Source organism: Pholcus phalangioides, unplaced genomic scaffold, assembly GCF_987345545.1.
Source record: "Pholcus phalangioides strain wild (caught in Gottingen) unplaced genomic scaffold, Ppha-v1.0 ptg000042l_1, whole genome shotgun sequence".
Taxonomy (NCBI): Eukaryota; Metazoa; Arthropoda; class Arachnida; order Araneae; family Pholcidae; genus Pholcus; species Pholcus phalangioides.
In genome coordinates this window covers 26,677,094-26,700,315 of record NW_028301628.1, presented here as the reverse complement: position 1 = coordinate 26,700,315, position 23,222 = coordinate 26,677,094, and the positions used below count along the sequence as shown (strand labels likewise).

Here is a 23,222-nt window from a genome sequence, read left to right as displayed (position 1 = left end):
AAGCTATTGGTTCTGAACCTTTTCCGAGCCCTCGGCCCGGTTTCATTCATTTTTGTGAGACGAAGTCTCGACCAAACACAGGACCAACTGAAAATGAATGAGGGGAAATGAAACGTAACCACTCGCTGCCCGGCGGTTGAGAAACACTGCTCTAGAACCAGTGTTCTTCAACCTCTGGTCCGCTGACCGGTGCTGATCCATAGAAATTTTCCTACCGGTTATTAATTTTAGATTTAATTTTAAATACTATTAGTGTCTGAATTGGTTTTCATATCTGTCCCAGCCGTCAGAGGTCTGTGAATTATTTTTCCCGTTTATATATTCTTTGCCGGCCCGCAAATTATTTATCTCATTTATTCTTTTCGGTCCGCAAATTGTTTCCTCCTATTTACTTATTTTTTTCCGGTCACCAAATTACTTCTTGGTACTATTCATTTTTTCTCCCATTTATTTATTTTTTGACTGTCTTCAAATTATTTCTAGTATTCATTTTTGTTTCTATTTATTTATATTTTTCTGGTCTGTAAATTACTTCTATTTATTTTTCCCCCTAGAACCGAGTCCTAAGCTAGCCACAGTCTAAAAATTACTCCTACTCCATCTATGTTTTCTCATATTTGCTTATATTCAGCCGGTCCGCGAATCATTTACGCTATTTATTTTTTCTCCTATTTCTTTCTATTTTGCCTGTCTGAAAAATTAATTCTACTATTAAATTTTTCTCCTGTTCGTTTATTATCTATGGATCCACAAATTATACCCCCACTATATTTACCTTTTCCCCTATTTGTTTATATTCTACGGTCCGCAAATTACTCCCGCTATTTACCTTTTCTCCTATTTGTTTATATTCTGCGGTCCTCAAAAATTACTTCCACTATTTACTTTTTCTCGTATTTCTTTCTATTTTCCTGTCTGGAAAATTACTTCTGCTATTTAATTTTTCTTCTGTTCATTTATTATCTATCGGCCCACAAATTACTCCCACTATTTACCTTTTCTCCTATTTGTTTATATTCTGCGGTCTGCAAATTACTTCCACTATTTATTTTTTTTCTCATATTTCTTTCTATTTGGCTTTTTGTCTGAAAATTATTATTACTATTTATTTTTTGCCGTTCAGCAAATTATTCCTATTTTTTTTTAAATCTAACTATCAGTGGCTTGCGGGCTTTATCAAATTATCTTTGAATGTTTTTAGCATTTTTTTTTTCTATAAATGGCCGACGAGCCAAGGCCAAAATCTCTAAGGGCCTCATATGGCCCGGGGACCGTTCGTTGAATACCCCCTGTGTTAGACTAGCCGACTTTTTTTTTTTGGCCAGACGTGTCTTTTTTTTTTTTGGTCAGGCAGTGTAACAATATGACGCCTTTTCACAACAAGTGCCCACTTAGTACAGAACATTCTTTTCTTTGTCCTTGGACTGATATTCATTGAACTACTCAACACTAGTCCATATTATTATGTTTTCACTAGAAATAAACAAGGAAAGTTTGTTAATATAATAATTCTCAAGCTATTTCTTCTTTCTTAGCCCATTAACAGAGAGGTAATGGCTCAGGAATATTGTTGTTTTTCCTCTCTCGAACATTCCAAAAGTGTGATGTTTAAGCTTTCATATTTCTTTGAGAAAAAATGCGGAGAATTAAGATCCCAAATGCGTCAAAATTGTAGACATCACCAACTGTCTCCAAAAAAGATGGCAATTTGTTGAAATTATCAATTAGTGCTGATAGTGCTAGACATCGCCATTTGTCACCAAAAAAAATGTCACTTGTTAAAATTGTCGATTGGTGCTGAAATCGCTAAAAAAAATCGCCAATTAGATGGAAAGAATGGGCTACTGAAAAATCGGAGTATATTAAAGATTCATTTATTGAAAAAAAGTTGTGTTTATAATAAATTTTATAGTCATAATTATCATTATATAATTTGTATTTGGGTGTCTCGTGGTTTCTCCAGTTAAGTAATTTGTAAGAGATGGAAATGATCTTCATCCTTGATTTCAGTAGAGAATAAAAATTCAAGCAACCTTGTTGAAACATGGGAAAAACGGGACATTTTAAAAAGAAGCAGGGGTGTTTTAAAAATACGTGAAAAAAATGTCCCGTAAAATACGGGTTATATGACGGTGTTTGGTTTCCCCTCCCAAAAAAAAAAATAATAAATAATAAATTATATATATATATATAGCATATACAGTCAAACCTCGTTAGTAAGTCACCCGGTTGACATGTCACTCCGCTTACCGGGTCACTTTTTGGAAGTCCCAATTGCCCTCAGACCGGACTTGGCACAGCTATGGCTTACTCCGTTTAACGAGTCACTCCACTTACGAAGTCATATTTTTGCTCTCCCAAGAGTGACTCATTAACGAGGTTTGACTATATAACATATGACTCCTGATTTACATATTTCCAGTGATTTTCTTCCGTGCAGCGCCCTCTGACGACAAACGTTTGAACCTTTTTCATGTATACAAAAAAAAAAAAAAAAAAATTCGTCGTGTGAGAAAAACTTTTTCTCACAGACCACATTCAAATATATCAATTTCTTCAATGTTTATGAATTTATCAAACTATTTACGAATTTATGGGACACCCTGTACGAGAAAAATAAATTGACGTGTTGAAAGTTGGTGACGGTCAGCATTTTTTTCTTGGATGTAGAAATTTTATATAACGGTAACGACTAATTTTATCCCATAATTTGTGTGTCTCAATTTCTCAAAGAATCACTAACAATCCTAACGTCCTTTAGCATGTCGAAATTCGTTCACGTCTTTGTGAGCTGATCAATCCAAGGCTGCACTTACCAGACGCGAGGCTCGGTGAGAAATTAATAGCGGGGGCAGGGGCGACTTGATAATTTCGGTTGCCTCAAAAATGTTTGGGGGGCTTCCACACTGATATTATGTATATTTTGGGTGAAGGGGAATCATCTCTTCTAAAAATTCGAAAATTAGAACAAACACAATAAATAATTCCAGCACTCAAGTAAATTCAGAATTAATGAAAGAAATAATTCCAGAATTGATGAAAGAGAAACGATTCCAGAATTGATGAAAGAGAAATGATTCCAGAATTGATGAAAGAGAAATGATTCCAGAATTGATGAAAGAGAAATGATTCCAGAATTGATGAAAGAGAAATGATTCCAGAATTGATGAAAGAGAAATGATTATAGAATTAGTGAAAGAAATAATTTTTTTTCCAGAATTAATGAGAGAAAGAATTTTTTTTCCAGAATTAATGAGAGAAAGAATTTTTTTTTCCAGAATTAATGAGAGAAAGAATTCCAGAACTAGTTAAAGAAATAATGAAAGAAACGATTCCAGCAACTATTTAAATTCAGAATTAATAAAAAAATAATTGCAGAATTGATGAAAGAAATAATTTTCCAATTATAAAAATTCAGAATTAAAGAAATAGTTCCAAAATTGATAAAAATTCGGAATTAATGGATGAAATGATTCCCGAATTAGTGGAAGAAATAATTGCAGAATTAATGGAAGAAATAATTTTTTAGACGATGAACGAAATGATTCCAGCAGTAAATTCGGAATTAATGAAAAAAATAATTCCAGAATTAGTTGAAGAAATGATTTCAGAATTAATGAAAGAAATGATTTCAGAATTAATGAAAAAGAAATGATTTCAGAATTAATGAAAGAAATGATTTCAGAATTAATGAAAAAGAAATGATTTCAGAATTAATGAAAAAGAAATGATTTCAGAATTAATGAAAGAAAGGATTTCAGAATTAATGAAAGAAATGATTCCAGAATTAATGAAAGAAATGATTCCAGCACCTATGTAAATTCAGAATCAATAAAAGAAGTAATTTCAGAATTGATGAAAAATTCTGAATTAAAGAAGTAACTTCAGAATTGAGGGGGGGGGGAATTTAAATCTGAATTCTTGAATTCAGATTTAAAGAAGCAATTCGAGAATTGCTGGCTGTCAATGAATCATGCGCACGTTGAAGAAAAATTCTTGTGCTCTTGGCGTGGGTTGAACCAAAAAAAAAAAAAAATAATAATAATGAAAGCTGTTGAAACGGTCAATTCACGCATTGAGGAAGAAGAAGAAGGAAAGAAAGCATGGCGAAAGGGGCCTTTTGTTGCTGATTTATTTAGGCCACCAATTAACAACTCGCATTTCTTCATCTTCTTTCATAAATTCAGACCCGTGTCCGTTCATCACTTTTTGGGCTGAATTAGCTGAATAGCATTGCTATTCTTAACTGGCAGCTATGTGTGTTGTGGAAGTTCAAGAGTCAGCACAGATCGCTATGTCAACAAATCAACAAGTACTTTCCTTGTTGGTTATGTGATGTAAGCGACAGCTGGAATTCGTAACAACAAATAAAACCCTCATCGAGCCAGTGTTGAAGGAGTACATACTACATTTATATAAAAATTTTTTGTTTCTTAACCCGGCTAAAATTCCATACGTGAGGTTGCCGGCAAATTGACGATATCTGATCGCGCCATGCTTCTGGCCGCTTGGCAACTCAATATTCGCCAAACATTTTCAAAATCGTAGAAATCGATGTCCATCAAAAAACAAGCTCACAAAAGGTTACAATCTCATGGATGAAGCACTATTATGACGAAAGACGTCACTCTCCCTTGTTAATACGACAGATACAGGAAGATATAAGAGATTGAAGAAAGGACTCTGAGAAGGAATTCTGTGATTTGCTTTCGTTCAGCGAACTCTATCGGCAAAAAATGTGAACTAAATTTTTCTCCTATATTAAAATCCCCCTTTTTTCGTGGGAATAACTTTTTCGCTATAATATCACATTCAAATTTACCAATTCCTTCAATTTTTATGAATTTTTAAATTACGTATTTACCATATTTACGGATTTATGGGCACCCCATCCTCTCTCTCTCTCTGATTCATGGTCAAAACGGAATTCGGCTGGCGGTCTGCGTTAGGGGCCGTTCAAGTATTACGTAAGCAAATTTTTAGTCATTGTTGACCCCCCCCCCCCTTGTCAGCAAAATTTCGTCATCAGATCTGCTCCTCTGAATCCTATATTTCTAACTCATATTTTCATAAAGGGTGGTTGATGACGTAAGCATTATCCAAACACTCCCCTCCCCCCTTCTCATCAAAAGTCAGTAAATCGGAACCCCCCCCCCCATCGATGATGACGTAATACTTGAACAACCCTTATATCCCTGTTGACAACGTGTTTTGTTTGACGTGCGTGTTTCTTCTTACTGACACTTGAATGGCTAGCTCTAGTGGCGGCATTTTGTAGTGGTGTGTTTTTTTTTAACCATTGTGCATATACTCAAGAGCTTCCTACATAACATTTATTCACTTCTTTTTTAACCGATGCTTTTTTTCAAGTGAAGTTTCAAGGATCTCGAGGAAGCTGAGCCGTAATAGGAAATGTTGACTGGCATTAGGGAGGGGGGTTAGAAAGAAGGTCACTAAACCTTTCGAGCTGGATTTATTTCCTTCTCGGCCGGCATTTGATATTTTGTTAGGCCGGGATAACATTATAAAAGTTTGATAAAAGATCTTTTACAAGAACTTGCTAGGTAGTCTGAATGACGTTTATGGCAAACACTGCAGAGGCCTTCTATCTCTAGGAGGTTATGGTCTACCCTTCCCCCCCCCTCCAATTATATACCAACAATTCCTAACAAAAATGTAGCTTTTTTTTTTTTCTGGCCTTTCAGCTCGAATTTGGCGCCCCTCCTAGAACGGATAGAAATAATTCGCCCTGAATTTTTTTTTTTTTTTTTGTCATAAAAATATATCTTTTTACGCAATTTCACCTCGGATCTGGCACCCTCCTAACAGAAATAATTTTCCCTCATTTTTCGGGTTAAATTTTTTCTCATCGCCCTTTCACCTCAGATTTGGTGCCCCTGCTAGAGTGGGCAGAAATAATTTCCCCCTTTTTTTACGGAATTTCATCTCGGAGTTGGTGCTCCTCCAGAGCGGCGCTGCACGAGAGTCGCTCCCCCGACCATGAGCATTTTTGTGGAGGAGAAATGGAAAAACAATTTCGAGAAAGACCGAGTCACGGATATGGCATTTTTCCATCGAAATATGAGTTTCCAGAGAAAATCTTCACGGTCAAGTCGGCAGTTAAACTCAATGTTGAGAGGCAGATAGACAGGTCTATTGTCTTATCCACATCAAACATAACAGAGGGAAATACTATAATAAGAGAGCATTGTCTATACGGAATGCCCTTTAAAGGAAAATCGCGTGTGTCCATACCGTGCCTTTTACACATTTGTATTAAGTACGTGTGCGATTCGGACGAAGTTTCGGTTTTCACGACTTTCTTGTTATTACTGCATTTCTTTTCCTAGTGTGTGTCTGCGAATTTCTTTCGTATTGAAGCACTTACATTACTCTGAAAATCTAACCAAAGATGAGCAACAAATCATTTCTACGGTGATAACGTTTCTGCGCGTAAATGAAGTAGCTGCTGACACGCAATAACGAGTTAGGGACCGTTCAAGTATTATGTAAGCAAATTTTTAGCCATTTTTGACCCCCCCCCCTGTCTGCAAAAGTCAGCAAAACGCTGAACACCCCCCCCCCCCCACCCTGTCAGCAAAATTTCGTCATCAGCTCTGCCCCTCTGAATCCTAACTCATATTTTGACGTAAGCAGTAAGCATTATCCAAACCCCCCTTCCCCCTTGTATCAAAAGTCAACAAATCGGAACCCCCCCCCCCCCATCTATGATGACGTAATACTTGAACGGCCCCTTACGTTTATGACTGAAAATGTTCAAGCGTGACAAGGATTTGTAAGAGAAAAGTGCTGAAGATTATAACATATACAGTTGACGCTCGATATAACGACCCCCATTTTCCCATCGAAAACGGACGTTATATTAGGAGTGTCGTTATATCGAAAGTAATACGTACAGGATAGTCGTTCTATGAAAACGTTTGGAACTTAATACTACCGTCCGTTGTAATGGAGTGGTTGCTATTACGCGGGTTCGTTATAACGAGCGTCGACTGTACTGTTTTCCTCAAAATTATAGTTCTGTACCTCAGAACCATACTATCGTGTGTTCATTTTTGCCAATTTTGAGGTATTACTGATTTCTTATAGTTCTCATTCTAGTTTTTTAAGGCCATAGTATTATAAATAAATAAATAAATAAATAAATAAATATATATATATATATTGTTTCTCTTCACTGTAAAATCACTCAAATGGACGTACAATAGTACGATTCTGATGTACAGAGTTAAGTAGTCACTCTTGTTGGTGAATTATTCTTTTCATCAATTCTAGAATAAATTATTCTTATTATTCTTATTCTTACTATTCATATTATTCTTATTTTGTTCTTTCATCAATTCTGGAATTATTTATTTAATCAATTCTGGAACTGCAGTAAAAGTCCGTTATAACGAAAGTTTACAATCAGAGGAAAGTTTGGCGTTATAAAGGATTTCTCGTTATAAACGAATTTTGGTTTTCTGCGCTGCATAATCATGTAAATGGGGGGAAAAACAAATTAGATTAAATTTATATATTTTTTCCTTTTATTTTGAACTACTTTTGCTGAAATATGGATCTAGAGTTAATTGCTTATGCATACACAATGTTGATTGTATAACAAAATTTTGCGCTTTGTGGAATGCAGCAGTTTCTGCAACTGGAATATTTGTTGCGCACTAGAAGAATATTCAATATTATTTGAGGCAGAGAAAATTATTATGACCGGTTTACCCTCTGTTTTGGAAGATTCTAAGAAAAGAGAGAGGGGGGGGGTTTCAAGGGAAATAAAAACGATGTCAAGACCAGAGGTTATGCCCCCACCTTTCCGACCAACACACCTACTGTTAAAATGATACATTTTTTTTCTCGTCCTATATAGATAATAAGAAGATAAAGTACAGCATGTGATCTTCTTATCTATGGGGGGGGGGGGGGAGGTTACTGACATGCTTCGTTAATAAACACCCATGAATAGAGTAAAGAGATTTAAAAAAAACTCTTTTCGGTTGATTTTATGCACAATTCTTAAAGAAAGAGAAAGAAAAACATGCTTTTTTTCGAGAATATCCATTATCGTTATAGAGAATGTGATTTTCATTCATAAATAATTTGCTTTAAGCGGATACTTTTTGTATCTTTAACATTAGCTCTTTCTGATAATCACTGGCGAATTACTAGTATTAGCGAGATTCTCGTTATAACTGACTTTACTGTATTTCTTTCATTAATTATTCTGAGTTACATATATGTATATACTAAGCAAATATGTATTTCTGAAATACATATTTGCTGGAATTATTTATTTCATTTTCATTAGTTTTGGAATTATATGCAGTATTTCATTTATTTGTAATTCTCTTCTGTTCCGAATTTCCATCGATTCGAGTATAGAAACGAATTGTATGTATATTAAATTAAGGTAAACTGAGGTAAGTAGAAATTTTGGGTAAATGGAACCGCTCATGATCTGTAAAATTCAGTTAGCCTCTGAAAACGGTCTCTTGCGGAATTTTTCATTCGTGCTTATTGTATTTTAAGTAAAAATGTAACTGGTACGATAGCTGCTCATACGAGGTTACAAGGAGCTTCTATACGGAGAAGTTAAGCTTGTGGTCATGTCGCTTCCTGTTGTGCTTTTTACATTTCGACTATTTCTGAAAGGACGAGTTGGCTTAATACTGATTTTTTTTGGTATAAATTTCTTCCTTTCTTATTTTATCTGCCATTTTAAAACTATTACGATATCTCTTTATGTGAAATAGGAATTAAGAGAGAGGGTTACACTTTCCAACGTTTTCCACGTGCTGAGGCAAGTGGGATTCAATTTACACTAACCCCGTACATATTTGCATTTGCTTTATCAAATGGTATGAAACTGAAGAAATATATAAAGCTCCTCAGCCAGTACTAGCTGCTTCTATAGACCTAAAAGATGAGTGATGAGAAATAGATGAACAACAAACTGCTCAAGAAATACTGCTCACACTTGAACCCTATACCCTGTATAATTTAAGTAAGTCATAAATATGCAATATTTGACATAAATCTTGGTAAAAATTAACGATATTTTGTGAGAGTTAACGCGATTTCCCGGTTTTGTCTCATTGAAATCCAATCACCTTAGTTGATATAAATTAACTTGGGTAATAACCTTTAAAAAAAAAAACTCATGCTACCTCATGCGAATGTGGATGCGGGACATCAAAACGAAATGTGGATCGAAACTGTGCATCAATATTCTGATACACATGCATATAAAAACGTAAAGCTGATTATACAAACGGTTACTTCAAACTAAAATATGGAGCTTCTCTCTCTTATAAATCCCATAAGTACTAGTTACAGCTCAAAAACGATGAATTTCGGATGCAGTCACGCCACTGGTAGCTATATATTTTAGTCGGATTATGCAAATACGTCGGAGACGTATGAAAAAACTGGGAAGCATGTAGAATATACATACCATTTCCGCACTGCGGGGATGATATTAAATAGCTTCTAAAAAGAAAAGCAGGACAATGATTCTGTATATAAATATTTCTATATCCTTTTTTTCCCCTTTTATTTATTCTGTTCTATTTCTGAGTGATGATAGTTTTGATTGTTTCAGTCTCGATGTTACTCTTCCTACGCGAAATTCAATGGGATCTCTCGTCTTTTGTGGTTTCGACCCCGTTTGTGAGAATGACCTCTTTGTTCTTTACTGCGGCAAATATACATATATCTTTCGTTATTGCTTTTATTATTATTATCATTGTTATTTTAGATGTCTGTCTTGTAAGTTCCATGATGGCGGTGAAGGTTTTGAGATAACTATAAGGTTTTTTTTTTGGTTTTTTTTTCGGGTCACGGCCGGACTTCAGACAAAAGCCAATAAAATCCGTGGCTGAAGGATCATCATACTACTACTACTCCTCGGAGTGGAGTTGTAGCAAGCCATAAAAACAAATTTTTCTTTAGTCCGATGGTTTCTAGAGGTTATCTTGAATCTCATCGACGTGTCCCAAATACGTATGTAAACCAAAGAAGATTCTTATAAGAATATATAGCCAGGTTTCTAAAGATTTCAAAAGTATTTAAACAAAATATAGTTTGTATTTTTGAGCCTTTTCTCTAAAAATTATCTGAACTTGACCTATATATATTCACTATCAGGAAGTAAATATCGTTCTACGTTTATTTAGAGTGCAAGGATTCTTAACCAGGGGCCCGTGGAGAGATTTCAGTGGGGAATCTATGAGCTGGGATGAGAAAACAACTTACTCATTGCTATATAACGAATATTAGTTTACAAAGGGGTTACATGGACTTGATTTTATTAATACATATTGTCTATTAAGAACCCATTATTTAGTGCAGTGTTTCTCAACCTTTTTTAACCTGTGTCACCCCCCACTTTAGATAATATCTTCTTTTTGCTACCCTCCTGTCTTATCCGAGGGGCCCCTACCATCATCCAAGACCGAAACCCTTTATACTTATCGAACTGAATTTAATCAAAAATAAATTTACAATGAACAAAAATGTGAAAATAAGATCTATCTCTGGAATCCGAATCAGGGAAAAAAAAGCAGGATAGAGAACAGTGATTAGATATAGCGATTTTACTGACATCGCACTTCGCTCAAAGTTGGTGGATAAGTCAGCCTGGGGTTTCAAGGAGCCCTAGGAAACAGAGTGAAGAAGCATATGTATCATGTGTGTGTGTGCGTACCCATAATATATCTTAGACGCCTCTGAAATTTTAATGAAACGTAGGTGCCCAAATCAAACAGGTTTTAATATATTTCAGTTATACGCAACTCACTTAAGGGAATCTATATAAAAGACGTGATAGATGGATTATATTATTATATTATGTTATATACAAATATTATACAAAATACAAAATACAATACAAAATACAAATAGATTTAGATTTTAGATTTATTTATTAATTGTATTAAAGGCCGTCGGCCTATTACAATAAGTGGTACAAAAACAGAGAAAAAAAAAAGATTACATTTGCATCTAATAAATACAAAAATATAAATATCATCAATATCAATATCATCGGGGAAAATCAATTACAATCCACAAGGTAAAGAAGAAAAGATCTCAGAAATGATCGCACAATAAGCTTCATTCATAAATTTCAAACAAGTTCAAAAATAATTGCACATCTCGAAAAAAATTAAATAATCCGAAAATAAAAGGTCGATCAGAAACATGGGTATCCAGCAATCGTATGAGAGACTGCTCATTTGATTCTAGGGAGTTAATAATAATTCTAAAAAACAAGGTTCTGTCAAGTAGGATGTCGATATGTCATGGTTAATCTTAAGTTCATAAAAAACCTTATTATGTTAATTGGGAGGTTGATGAAAAGATATACTGCAGGTAGAATAAAGAAACGGAAATGTTTAAAATGAAGAAAATGAGTAGAGTTGTGAATTTTGTTGAAATCAATTTGAAGTCCAATATCAGCCACTGCTTTAAGTAAACTGGGAAGAGATCTAGAAATAGTCCGGGGATCATTACAATTAACAAGAAATGGGAAACCGCATTCAGATAACATAACATTTAGGTGTGCTACCCAGTTCCGGGAATGATCAGAAGCTGTATCACACATGTTACTTAGTTTAGCGAGGCAGATTCTCGGAAGTCTGGTTTCGGGCGTTTTCAATAATCTCGTCCAGAATTTTATTATGAGTCGAATTACTATTACTTTCAAAAGCGGACGTCCCAATTCTGCCCTAATGACGTAACCAGGTACATTTCTAGGCAGGTTATAAACTCTTTTGAAAAAAATTTGTTGAATTTTTTCGATGCTGTTTAAATCAAAAATACTCCATATAGGGGCCGCGTAAAAAATTACAGATGTAACTAATGATTGAAAAAGCTTACAATGTATATTTAAATTATTACATTTCATTTTTACGAGAATTGGTATTAAATTATTGATTGCAAGCTGGGCCCTTCCCGAGAAGTGTTTGTTAGCTTTTGTGAAGAGACCCGAGGAGGAGAAAGGTACACCAAGATGGGTGTATTCCGGTACGATGCCAATCGTTGTGTTCTCCCATGACCAATTGTCGTGTGAAGATAGTTTACTTCCTCCTCGGAAAACCATTATTTTTGTTTTATTGAAATTCACTGTTAGCCACAAAATACAATACAACGCAACAACAGGCAAAATGCCCAACGAGTAGTGTTGTTATTTGCACAACAACACAGATGAATACATAAACTGATACCCAGCATTCATGTTACACATACAATATCGACAAAATCATTAATTAATTAGGGAAAGACGAAAAAAAGGTCAGATTCATGGAGGCGAGCGGGCAATTCACAGTATATAAACCAATGTTAATGAAAACAAAAAAATAGACTTGATCATGATTATTATTATGTGAGTTCGTTGAGCTGGCAGAGGGAAAAAAGGGAAGCTATAATTGATAACAACCTTGTGTAGAAAATAAAAAAAAAATAACATATATACATACAGGGTGTCCCATGAATTCGTAAATAGTTTTTAAATTCATAAAAACTGAGGGAATTTTTTTTTGAATGTGGTTTGCGAAAAAGTTATTCTCACGAACGGGGGGGGGGGGATTTTTTTTTTGGCTACAGAAAAAAAAATTTATTCGTCGATAGAAAACGCTGCACGAAAGCAAACCACTGCAAATATACAAATCAGAATATTATAAAGTGCATGTTGTACGATTAACAGCTCATTTCTGAATTTTCCTGTCACATAAGGTTTTCATCGCGATGTTGATATGGGTGGATAAAGCATTTTCGGCACCCCTTCAACCAAGGGTATATTTCCCTGTAGGTGTGGTCTCCAAAACCCCTTACGGCGTCCTTCAATCCAGGGCGAACTAACAGACTAGGAACCTTTGGGGATTGAAGAAAGTTTAGGTCCAATCAACATTGATTTGTTTTCGAGTAATGCCTACTATCGGCGAAAATTTGAACTTGTTTTTTTCATTTACCAAAAAAAAACAAACTTTCCCTCAGTATAACTTTTTCGCGAACCGCATTAAAATATACGAATTCCTTCAATTTTTGTGAATTTTTAAACCATTTGAGAATTTATGGGACACCCTGTATATACTAAGACAAAAAATGACTTCAACACTTCGAATATATTTTAGTCAAACTTGTGTTCTAAAAAAACTCGATGGTACTTAATAGAAACTAATGTAAATAATCTGCATATTTTTTTCTCTGTAATATTTATATTTCTACGAAACGTTAATGGTGTCCATTTCTGTTTTTGGACTTTTCAATATAATTTTCCTTCAATATTGTTTCTTGTGTTGAATGCAGCGTAGAAGAGGGTTTTCTCTACGCTATCAACTGCAGTGATTGCGATCTTTATAAGCTGTTTGCTCTCTTCAAGCTGTATCCAGTTTCATCATAAAGATTACAAAGTAAAAAAAAAATCGCCAACAGCCCTCGCTTATTATAAGCTCTTGAAAAATTGTTTTGGCCTATTTCGGATTCTCAACTCCATTTTTTTTAAGTAGTATTAGTTTCTGGGCGGAGAAAAATGGACTTTATGGTAAACGATGGCGCAGCTGTTTCTCAAATACATTATGGCATGGATGCACAGCCTTTTTCAGTCCGCGGGCCAGATACGGGTTATTTCTGCCACCAGAAACTGTTATTATCAAAATTATGTATAGAGTGACCATATAACCTTTAATTTACGGGGTGTTACTGTAATTTCGGCCGCTCGGTTTTTCTAAAAAACGTCTTGTTTTACCAGTATTTCCAACGATGGTATACTATTCAATCATTATACACCTCATGCATAATAAGAAAAACTGATGGCGGATGGCAGCACAACACATAACAAACATTACACAGAAACAAACTTCACATAAGGTTCACTACACGCGCACACACACACATTCCAACATGTACCAATTTGTTAGATCAGCGTTTCCCAAAGTGGACAATATCGCCCCCTGGTGGGCGATGAAATGGTCCAGGAGCGATAGAAGCTACGAGTATAACATAGGATCCTATAGGCTCACTTGAGTTAGGGGGCGATGAGAGAGAGAAACTTCTGAAGAAGGGGTGATGATGGAACAAAGCGTTTGGGAAACTATGCGTTGGATGTTCCACAGAGAAATATGGACGAGGTGCATGTGTGGTTTAGTAGTAGTAGTATTTTCAACGAGAAGCTTGAAATTTCATTTATTACTGACATTAAGAATTGAGATTGTTTTCATAACAAAAATTATATTATGATAATTATGACTAATTATCATAGTTAATTACATTTTAATCTATTGTGACCTGCAGTAGGCCTACCCTCTCCATTTCTCTAACGTTTGCGATTTTTCAGCGATTTTAGCGGTAGAGAGAGATAGAAGGCTTTTTCTCAGCCCAATATATCAAGGAAACATATTTTCTGGATATTATGCCGAGATGACCTCGAAAGGAAAGTGATCTGGTCTCCATCTGAACTCGAACCCAGGCCCCCTTACGAACCGGGTAAGCATGCTGCCATCTAAATCACTACAGACACGACCCGGTTTTCCTTTTTCACGCAATGGGGCGTGAGGCGCTGAAGTAGAGACATTAGTAGCCTCTAGAGATAGAAGAAAAAGAGGAGAAGGGGGGCGCCTCCCGCCACAGTGCGTGAAATAAGGAAGGTAGGGTCGTGTCTCCAGTGGTGTAGATGGTGGTGGAAACCAGATGTCTTTTCTTGCCGAATTCACCTCGGCATAATATCCAAAAAATATCTCTTTCCTTCAATTTTAGCCCGACAGTTGGCAACTTCACTCAACTTATTATGAAGGTGACTATTTTTTTGGCTTTTCACCTTTGGCTATAATTGGCAAATTTTCTTACCTTTGGCGTTAATTAGGAATAATTGGTCAAAAAAATCATATTAGAATGGGAGGAAGACGGTAAAGTTCGTGTTGCCCACAGGCGGAAAACCCATAAATCCATCTCTACTTTGAATTCAAACTATATCAAAAACGCACAACTAAACGGAATTTTGATCCCATAGATGATGCCAACTCTTCTTCAATAAAATAATAATAATAATTATTATTATACTGATCATAATTCCTGAAATTAATCCTGAGACTGATGGAACTCAAACCAAGTCAAGTGTTTCACGAAATGTAATGTAAATAAATGAATACAATATATTGAATGAATGACGTACATCAATTGGATTACAAACAGAGAAAGTTAATGAAGCCTGATAACGGGCCTGGTGGTCTGAAATGCAACATCTTCGCTGATGTTATCTAACGAACTGGAAAATATATATAATTCCCATTGACTCCCATTTAAGTAAGACATGCACAGATGGTTGCACACAAGCTTTCTTATAAATTGCTATAAAAGAGAAAGGGCTGCTTTCGTTTTATAAAAGGGGAAAAAGGACTCTCTCTCATTATTTATCTTCCGTCTAGTGATTCCTTAAATGTTTTCTAAAAATATTTATGAAATGTATGTTTTGCATTGAAAAAAATTTAAAAAAAAATGTAATCTAAACATCAAGTTGTGTTGGTGTTGATTGCGAGTTCCCAGTTAGAACGTCTCCATACATTGTGCGTTTCCAGTGCTTTCTAAATTGGGGGTACACGGACCCCTTGTGCGTCTTTGGATACTTTCTTAATGGGCCGGTGGTCTGTGAGCTTGGATGAGAAAAAAAATTACTTATTGTTTTTACACAATAGTAATAGCTGAATTTTTTTTTCTCTAATTCTGAAATTATTTGTTTAAAAAATTCTAAAATTATTTCTTTCAGAAATTATGCATTTTCATCAATTCTGGAAGAATTATTTCTGATTTTCATCAGTTTGTTACGGAATTATTTCTGATTTCCATCAGTTTGTTACGGAATTATTTCTGATTTCCATCAGTTTGTTACGGAATTATTTCTGATTTTCATCAGTTTGTTATGGAATTATTTCTGATTTTCATCAGTTTGTTACTTAATGAAACTTGTTTTTTGTTACAACAAACTTGAGTTTGTTACTTTGAAATAATAGAATTATTTTTTTCATTTTTTCTAGAATTATTTTTTTCATTTCTTCTAGAATTATTTTTTTCATTTCTCCTAAAATTATTTCATCCATTTCTCCTAAAATTATATTTCATCCATTTCCTCTAAAATTATTTCTTTCATTTCTCCTAAAATTATTTTTTTCATTTCTTCTAGAATTAATCATTTATTCGACCATTTTCTGAAAGTGATCGGTGGGCCCCGACTAAAAGCTCCGAGTGCTAAATGTGGCCCGCGCTCCATGCGTTGAAGATCCCTGCCATAGAGGGTTAATGGACCAATCTACAGACATGATAAAAACAGACCACGTCCTCATTTGGTCTTAACGATTCAAAACGAGAAGAATCTGCTCTGATTTTCGCGAAAATAATTTTTGTTTCTTCATCGCGACTGGACGGGCTTTCTTCCGTCTTTTCGTGTTCTTTATGTGAAGACTTATCTTACATCCGGGTTTTCTTATTTAAAATCCGTCTACTACTTGCATTTCGGCCACTTTTATTTCCTTTGTGCATCTTGTAGTATTCCGTCCTAATTACGAACGTCTTTTTCGCTTTCATCTCCAGTCTCATTAATAATGCCGACGCTGTTCAATGGGTAGGACAAGTCACACTTCCAAGTAATAAAGATAAACTCGGGAAGTGTCTTTGAATATATACTTTCTGGTCGTTCTTCTTCTTCTTTGAGTGAAAGGGGAAATAAGAAACAAAAAAAACTTGTGCCCAGACAAGAAAGGCGATTATCCTGGATGTCATCAACTCTGCTGCGAAACAATGGATGAGAATATCCGAATCCTTTTTCACCTTGGTGAGGAGGGAGATGAATTGCCGTTGGTGCGTGTCTGAATAAAGCTGGCAACAGAGATGCATGCCAAAAAAAGAAGAGATCAGGTTGGAGAGAATAATGATCTTCCATGGTCATACGTCGTATAATGAAGTTGTTTATTATCGCAATGCATTATATGATTTATGGAAAATTCACCGACCAATTCACCACCACGCAATTCATAGAAAAATTTACCGCTAAGAAAATACATCGGGAACAGTTCGTCACCAGTGAGTGAGTGACCGAGTGAGAGACCGATTGATTGAGCAAATCAGTGAATGTGTGAGCGAGTGGGTAACCGAACGAGTTGGTGAATGAGCAAGCGAAGAAGCTAGAGAGAGTGTGAGTGACTGACCATATGAATGACCAAGTGAGTGACCAAGTGAGTAGCCGAATAAGAAACCCAATGAGTGAACGATTGAGTGAGTGACCATATGAGTGACCAAGTGAGAGGGTAAGTGACTAAGTGAGGGGAAGATTGATTGAGTGACCATATGAGTGACCAAGTGAGAGGGTAAGTGGCTAAGTGAGTGGACGATTGATTGAGTGGGTGAGTTTCAAAGTGAGTGGACGATTGATTGAGTGGGTGAGTTTCAAAGTGAGTGGACGATTGATTGAGTGGGTGAGTTTCAAAGTGAGTGGACGATTGATTGAGTGGGTGAGTTTCAAAGTGAGTGGACGATTGATTGAGTGGGTGAGTTTCAAAGTGAGTGGACGATTGATTGAGTGGGTGAGTTTCAAAGTGAGTGGACGATTGATTGAGTGGGTGAGTTTCAAAGTGAGTGGACGATTGATTGAGTGGGTGAGTTTCAAAGTGAGTGGACGATTGATTGAGTGGGTGAGTTTCAAAGTGAGTGGACGATTGATTGAGTGGGTGAGTTTCAAAGTGAGTAAGTGACCGTATGAGTGATTCACTCGCTCGCTCACCTGCTTACTCACGCGCTGATTTGCTTGCGCATTAACTCCCTGGCTCCCCTTGATAAATCACTCACTTGCAAACTCACTCACTATGTCGATGTCATTTTTCGACAAATTTTTCTACTGGTGAATTGTTATGTCGGTGAATTTTTAACGATGACTCTTTAGCGCACGATACATTAATTATACTGTACATATTTAGTGTTGTTATCAAACAGGGAAGCTTATGGGAGTCAATAGACTCGGTACGCCCTGAGAAAATGCATCTATTTCACTCAGTCAAAAATTACGCGTTTCAATGTAAATTAGTTTTGGTTCACTAGAGGCATCTAGTGCCAGCTACAAATAATACATTTTTGATACATGTCGTATTTGAACGATATTTTTTTCTTTTCATTTTCTTATAAAAAATAATTTATTTTTTCAAATATTTATACGTCAATCCATCATTCCAACAATATCCAAGGAAGTTGAGCTCATTAACAACAAAATAAAATGTACTGAAATATGTTTTTATGATTTTTTTCCGTCCGTCTTTGTAAACCTCAAGCCATAAAACAATGCTACTAAATATAATAAAGAAAAAAAAATGATTGCCAGGGGTGGTTGAAAGTTATGCCAAAAGGACCAAGTAAAGCAACAAATATATACTGTATATCAGGAAGATTTATTAAACTCAAGCAAAAAACCAGTACCAACATTAATTGTCACCAACACAGACAAAATGAAACGTCCATTTCAAGACAACAATGACTATACGAGATGAATTAGTTTCGTTTTTCAGTGTCATCTGTATTTGACTTTGGAAGATATTTTCTGATTTTACACGTATAAATTTCAGTCATATTTTTTCGCTTTCTTATCGTTTTTTTTTTATCCGGAAAATAAATTCCGTAATAATTTACAAAATACTTGATCATTTTGATAAGTTAATTTTTTATGAAAATAATTGAATCGGGAATGGAATCGTCTTCCAAAATTTCATGCATAATATTCAGGAGTATAATTGATGAAAGTGGTAACTCCGAGATCAGAGAAAAAAATTATTCCAAAATTGATCAAAATTCAGGATCAATGAAAATAATAATTCTCGATGCCTTTCATGACCCTGAACCATTGAAATAACGTTACAAAAACTTGATGCGAGTTGCGATTTATTTCGTGGTGCTTGAATATAGGAACCAGGGCTGGACAAATATATTGTCCGACATGCTAGGGGCATGTAAAAATTTTGACCGAGCATACATGTATTTCAGAATCGGGAAATTCTGGGATGACGAGAAGCTCTATTTGTATACAAGGTTTTTCAGATGTGATCGGGGTTTTTAAGGGTACAAGTACTTTTATTAGGAGATGAATGATGTAAGGGTTTCTCGTATCGATCATTATTTTCTTCAATCAAATCTCTTCCTCCTCCTTAATCTTCTATCGTTAAGTAGCCCATCGATAAAAGAGGTCATTCTCATTACCGAAGAAACGATAAAATCGAGAAACACTTAGTGTCGTTAATTACCACGTGATGCCAGGTCGTCCAGGCCAATATGTTTCATAATTTCCTATTAGATACTTATTAAAGGAATATTAATAATAAAAAGGTCAACTCTTTTTAATGTATCAGAACTAGAAGAGAAATGCATCGGAATATCAATAATAAAAAGGTTTAATAGAAGCGAATGTTTGTAAATTCTTAAATGATGTTTAAGAAGATAGACTTCAATCGAATTCGGTATGCCATTAGGCCAGTGTTTCTCAGCCGCCGGGCCACTGACATCATTCATACTGGGCCGTGAGTGATTGGCATTTTCCCCCCATTCATTTTCTGTTAGTTGTGTGTCTGACCGGGCCTTCCATTAACAAAAACAAATGAAACCGGGCAGCGGGATTCCAAAGGTTGAGAACCACTGCATTAGACCATCTAAAGCTGTGTTTCCCAACAGCTAGGCCCTGACATCAGTCAAACTGGGCTATGGGTGACTTCACAGTTTCGTTTTTCCTATTTATTTCCTATTAGTCGAGTGTATGACCGGGCAGGACCGTAACTAGGTGCTTTGTCAGCAGAGTGTAAGCACTCATTTTAGCGCCCCGTGTAATGTAGAAAAGCCAGTTAAAGCAGGGATTCTTAAATTATTGGTGCCGACACAAACTTGGGTCTCTGGAGCTTCACAAATAGATCGATTGAATCTACTGATAGCCAGGGATTCGTGAGCTATTGAACATGATCACGGGGGCTTCCGAGATGGCTCGTACAACTCCGCAGGGATTCTTAAGCTATGGGTCACGAACCAAACTTTAACTTGATTCACAGTGACTTCCAGGATGGGTCGTACAAAACCCACTCATAGCCAGGGATTTCTGAGCTATGGGTCATGACAAAAACTTGATTCATATGGGTCTCCGAAATAGGTTGTACAAATCCATTTACTCTGTCCTGTTACAAATGCACTCATTGCGTGACTGGTTTCACTAATTTTAAAAAACGAACAGTTTCCATGGGTTGTGAAGCCGATCTTGTTGCTGATTTTGGGTCGCGGCTGAAAAAGGTTAAGAACCCCTGAGTTAAAAGAGTGAATTCAGCCCCCCCCCCTGGTCCAACGCCGAGGGCACCAGGCCCACCTAATTCAGCCTAGGTGCGGCCCTATGGTCAAAATCGACTGATTAAAATCATCACTGATTCAAACCCTCGCTCTCTATAGTCCGTTTCAGGTTAACTTTGCAGTGAAGGGGAAGCTACGAGGGAACCGCATCACTCGTTGCTATGGGAACGAAAGCCTCTTAACCAATGTATCGACGCGCAGCCTCGGTAAGGTATGGCCGCTTCTCGCCAATCTCACTGAGAAAAATATTTTTTACGTGTAACGTAATTGTACAGTTAAATTAGTAATAATTATAGAATTAAAAGAAAACCACTGCCGATACTTTCAGAAATTAAAGTGAGGTTTTTGAAATCATTTGTTTTGTTTTTTGATTAGAAAGTGTTTTAAAATTTAGAAAAAAACAATTATCTTCTATCAGCGTGTCACTTACTCTTCATTGATGTGCCGTAAGTAACATTAAAAATTTCAAAAACAGTAATATTTTTCTGCAATGTTTCCCTTCCCTCAGCTGAAATTTATTTACAAAGAAAAATCTAAACAATATTATGAAAGCAACGTGTAATTTTAAAATACTGTACATTAACCATGGCTCTCAAAAACTTGGGGATTTTTAATTTTTTCTTCAATTTATATGGAAAAAATTAATGTTAAATAAATTAAGAAGAAGCAGATTAACTCTGTTTTCACATGTAAATGCAGGAATAGCACCAAATAATAATAATGATACGGAAAAGTTTAGAATTTTTCTACTCACTTTTCTTGCCGAAATTTCCGTCACTCGACCTCCCCCTTTCCCCGAACGGTATACGTCGATGCCACTTGTTTTCCCGACAGCTTTAGTCTTTTGTTACGGTTGATGTGCTGCTCATGGTTATTACGGATTATTCTTATGGAGTTTTGTTTACAACGAATATTCAAAAACCAAAAATATAGTATTCAGGAATGGAAGAGCAGAGAACTTTAGCGTGGCTATCTCTGGTGAAAATTAAGACACAACTGTCACATAAAAGATGAAAGCCCAAACCACTGTGGACCCCCCCCCCCCCCCACTCATTTATTGTATCTGAAGAGACGCTATAGGCAAGGGGCATGAGGAGAAACAGGTGGGTGGAAGATGGCGTCCGTTCGTGTGAGTGGAAGTCGCGACTCTGTCAACACTCTCCGTGATCGGAAACTAAAACTATCCCATAAACATGGCAAAAAATAAATAATTTAAAAGAGGATCTATAACCAAAACTTCTGCACCCATAGAGGGCCTCTCACAAGTCACAATAGTATCGGCACTCTCGTGGAAGAGAAACACTTCTTGTAATCTATGAGTGAATATCTGAACTCACTGAAGCCTATTTTTAGGAGAAAATAAAACTGATTGAATATTCGTTTTTATGTAAGCCTATAACTGCATGTAAAGCTGAATGAAAAATTGAATCGTTATGGAAAATTCAACCAAATAACGAAAAAAAAAATGTATATATACAGTATATAATTGTGTAACGAAAAAAAACACGACAGTGATATTGGCGGGGAAAATTTCTAGGATATCGCGCCAGAGTGTCGTTGCCGTTGCTATGGGTTTTTAATAATGGTAACCAATATTTTTTATAATTTAAAAATTTTAAACAAGTAAACATCGGTTAAAACGATTTTTTTTCAGTATTTTTTTCAAAATCATAGAAAAAAATTGAAATATTATGTATAAAGGTTCATCTTAAACCTCCGATATATGAGAACTATATTTTGCGGCGAAGGAATACACTCTCTACCTTTCTCTTCACTGCAAAGTTAACCTGAAACAGACTATAGGCAGAGGTGGATTTTTAGCGGGCAATAAAAATTTTGCCCCTTCTTCTCCCATTTTAACAAATTTTCTTGATCCACTCATTCCTCAAATTTTCCTCCCGGAACTATAGCCCGCTAAGGGCCCCCAACCCCATTAATACGCTTGTGCTTGTTGCGAATCTCACTAAGGGCCATCTTAACGCACTGGCTCACTTATGAATGGGCCTCTTGGTGCGGGGGGGGCCCTGCCAACGGCCATACCATGCTGAAAACACCGGTTCTCGTCCGATCACCGAAGTTAAGCAGCATCGGGCGCGGTTAGTACTTGGGAGGGTGACCACCTGGGAACACCGCGTGCTGTTGGCATCACTTTCTCCCCAGCGCGACCCAACCCGCAAGGGTAAAAGGCTTATATACCTGGAGGGACAGAGCCTGGGTCGTGACTGGTCTGTCGGGGGGGTGGGGGCCTCATGACTTTGCAGAGCAATTATTCTCAATTATTTCAGAATTTTTGCGGTGGTGGTGGTGGTGGAGGGGGGGGGGCTCAAAAAATCATTCGAGCTTGCGGCTCATGATGCTGTTAAGATGGCCTTGGTCCTACTGATGATGGTTCAACTGTATGTATGGTTCAACTGTTCAACGGTACCGCGTAGTCGGGACACTGCTCATGGTCTGAAAAACATGAGAAATTTGAGTTCCTTGTTTTCATGTGATTCCATATTTATCAGTCGTGTCCTAGCATTTTCGGGGGGGGGGGGAGGGGCTGGCTGCTGCTTCGACAAATGCGGCAGAGAAGGAAAGGGGGGAAAAAGTCACGAATATTATGGGGAAAATTCTCCTGTAAAATACGGGGTGATCGAATGAACCTGCATAATAAATCGCCTCTCTCGAGATATTACCCTGGATATGTTACCCCTGCGCCTGCTCACGGCCCCGGGGGGAGGGCTCAAGTCAGGTACAAATTCAATTATACGTAGGAGCTATTTATTGTGTAGGTTCATCGGATCATTCCGAGTTTACAGGACACAGGTCCATTTTACCCATATTATTCGGTTCCTGGAAGGGGTGAACCCTCCTCC

At 36.5% G+C, this 23,222-nt stretch overlaps 1 protein-coding gene and 1 non-coding gene across 2 annotated transcripts in view; both read left to right on the top strand.

Annotated features, from left to right (window-relative positions):
• Myo61F (unconventional myosin 61F) overlaps positions 1-23,222 on the top strand; it is a 70,290-nt gene that overhangs the window by 8,473 nt on the left and 38,595 nt on the right. The gene's annotated exons all lie outside the window — the stretch shown is intronic.
• On the top strand, positions 22,391-22,509 carry LOC149064712 (5S ribosomal RNA). Its single transcript, XR_016195979.1, has one exon. It is a non-coding gene; the product is annotated as a 5S ribosomal RNA (ribosomal RNA).